Below are 3,632 nucleotides of genomic sequence, written 5' to 3'. Positions count from 1 at the left end.
TAGAAGGGTGTACTGCAGGAGGAGGAGTAGGGTCTACTGCTGGTGTAGGAGTCTGTATACTAGGGGTAGGAGGAGGCTCCACAGATAATGAACTACCGGGAGCAGGGGTAGGTAGTCTAGCAGGCACCCTAAGTACATACTTTGGTGCCTGCCGTTGCCTCTTTGTAGGCCTTGCTACCCCTTTTCCTTTATCAGGACGCTCTGAACCTTGTCCTATCATTACTGCATTCAAATGGTTACAAATAAAGCGAAAAAATATAAATAAATGAATTGTTTTCAAAGTCAATGTATAAGTAATTGCATACAACTTAAAGATGGTATTTTAGATAATGGTAATGAAATGATAGTCCAATTTGCTACAATAGATGTTCAACATTCAATCATCGTCATCATCATCATCATCATCTTCATCTTCATCTTCAGCATCGTCTTCTTCTTCTTGTTCTTCTTCTTCATCGTCATCATCATCATCATCTTATTCTTCCTGTTCTTCTTCTTCTTCTTCTTCTTCTTCCTCTTGTTCTTCATCACCTTGTATTGTTGCTTCTAATTCATCTCCATCACCATCAGGGTCGACCAATGCGGTTATACGTTCAACTTCGATAATTTCTTGTGATTGTGACATTTGGTCAAGTTGGTAGGCTACATCTTCCTCAACTTCATTTGAGTCTATGCGACCTTTAGGCTTCGTTTGTATTGCTACGGCCCAACCACGCTTGTCAATATTGCGAAATGGTGGATATGGCACATAATAAACTTGTCTGACATTACATGGTAGAATGAAAGGATCAAAAGGCCCATATCTTAATCTCTGGTTCAGTTCGACAATATTAAAGCGTGGATCGACTCTAGTACCAGCTCTAGAAGGATCAAACCATTCACAATAAAAAAGTACCACTCTGTTTGGAGAAGTAGTGCTGTTGTACTCTAACTCATATATTTTATGAATGATGCCGTAGAAATCATCATAAGACCCCTTTGTTAGGCCCTTGACATACACACCACAATTTGATGTTTTCTTTCCTTTAGACCATTCATGTGTATGGAATTTGTAACCATTGATGAAGTAAGTGTGCCATTCTTTGACACATCTCATTGGCCAATTGGAGAGGTGTCTTAACTCTTGAACCGTGGGAGTTAATGCCTGATTAAAAACCTACAAAGGTACTAACAAAATTATAAAAGCAATAGTCAAATTTACCTTTCTCTAAACGTAGGGAAAACTACGGACCTGATTTCTAAACCAATGGGGAAACTCTGAGTGTATTCTAGCAGAAGTATTTCCTTCTACGACTTGCTCAGCCACAACAAATGAGCTGGTACAAATGAAATTCATTAGTGTATAACAATTAAACCGTTTGATAGATTAGAGATGGATGATGACATACTCAAGGTACGGCTTTACTTCACTGCAATTGATCAAGACATGGACATGAGCAGAGTTGAATTCAGCATCAGTTAACCAATGAGTGAATTCTTTCCCTGCGTGACGGCCTGATTGTCGAAAAACTGATAATGCACCTTCACGTGGTTCAACTTGCCATTGCATTTCATTTCTGACATGAGTGGGGGACAACATGAAGTTCTTGAAGTAATGTGAACAAAAATAAGTTGTCTCTCTGTGCAAGTAAGCTGCACAAATTGAGCCTTCCACTCTAGCTTTATTTTTAACTGAGCGTTTGAATTCTCCCATAAACCTTTCAAAGGGATACATCCACCTGTACTGCACGGGTCCCCCAAGCCAAGCTTCATATGCAAGATGAATTGGAATGTGCTCCATTGAATCAAAGAATGCAGGAGGGAATATTCTTTCCAATTTGCAGAGAATAATCGGGATATTTTCATCCATCTTTTTAAGGGAATCTTCCTTTAGTGTCGTGCAGCACAAATCTTTAAAGAAGTTACTGATTTCTATCAGTGGATTTAGCACGTGCATTGGCAAACAACTGAACGCAAGAGGGATGAAAGTCTCCATGAATACATGACAATCATGACTCTTCAACCCTTGAATAGTACCGTTCTGAACATTGGCACATCTGGACAAGTTAGAAGCATATCCATCTGGCATTCTAAGCTCCTTGATCCATCCACACACTATTCTTGTCTCGTCTTTTGACATGGTGTAATTTGCTTTTGGTTTAAATAATCGGTCGTTACCTTGTGCCTTCAACTCTAAGTCTTTTCATCCACAATACAAAGGTAAATCTTTTCTTGCTTTCTCATTATCTTTTGTCTTACCTTTAACATTCATAACTGTGTTGAAGACATTGTCAAAGAAATTTTTTTCTGTGTGCATGACATCGATGTTGTGTCTTAGCAAGTTGTCCTTCCAATAGGGAAGTTCCCAGAATATGCTTCTTTTAGTCCAATTATGCCATTCCCCAAACCCTTCTAGCCTATTCGGACCAGATTCAGTCACTTTTGGATAATCTTTCACTCTTCTCCACACGTGTGATCCAGTCAACTTTGGCGGGGGCATATCCGTTTCAACTTGTCCTTTGCGAAATGCCTTTTTGTTTCTTCTAAAGGGGTGATCAATGGGCAAGAACCGTCGATGGCAGTCAAACCAACTACTTTTCCGGCCATGACTCAATTGGAATGACTTTGTATGTTCCATGCAATGTGGACAAGCTAATCGACCATGTGTGCTCCAACCAGATAACATGCCATACGCTAGGAAGTCATTAATAGTCCACATCAAGGCTGCCCTCATAAGGAAATTTTTCCTCCTTGAAACGTCATACGTCCAAACACCATTCCACAACTTCTTCAAATCATCAATCAAAGGCTCCAAGTAAACATCAATCAATGATTTGGGATTAGATGGACCTGGTATTATACACGATAAAAACATGTAAGGCTTTGTCATGCACATCTCAGGTGGTAGGTTGTATGGGGTAACTATCACGGGCCAACATGAATACGGTGATGCAGACGCCTGAATGTACGGGGTAAACCCATCAGAGCATAGACCAAGTCTGACGTTACGTGGTTCACTAGCAAAGGATGGATGTTTACGATTGAAGTGCTTCCAAGCTTCACCATCAGAAGGATGACGCAAAAGTCCTGGAGTTTTGTTACCATTATGCCATGTCATGTGTTCTGCTGTTTGCATTGAAGTAAACAATCTTTGTAATCTTGGAATTATAGGTAAGTAGAACATCGACTTTAATGAAATTGGTTTTTTTTGCCTCCGTCCAACATGCATTGTCTGATATCGAGGTGAGCCACAAAACTTGCATTCCACCAACAATGCATCATGTTTGCCACTGTCATTGTCATAGAATAACATACATCCATTAACACAACAATCAATCTTCTTCACATCCAATCCCAACTTTGAAACACATTTTTTGGCTTGGTAATAGTTCTTCGGCATGAAATTGTTTGGTGGTGTCAAATCTAACATCAATTTTGTATAGAAGTCCACTGCTTGAATGGGAACGTTCCAATTAGATTTCCCAGCCATGAGTCTAATGCACACTGACAATTTTGACTCAGATGAACCTTCAAATACAGGTAGATTTGCCTCTGTCAGTAAATTGTAAAACCTCTGCGTCGTTTCATTTGGAGGCTCTTCATCATGACTATCGTGTGCTTCTTCAGCATGGTGACGAAGAGCATTGTCGACC

This window comes from Vigna angularis, chromosome 9 (genome assembly GCF_016808095.1).
Source record: "Vigna angularis cultivar LongXiaoDou No.4 chromosome 9, ASM1680809v1, whole genome shotgun sequence".
Lineage (NCBI taxonomy): Eukaryota > Viridiplantae > Streptophyta > Magnoliopsida > Fabales > Fabaceae > Vigna > Vigna angularis.
The sequence above is the reverse complement of the archived record's forward strand: the minus strand, read 5'-3'. Positions refer to the sequence as shown.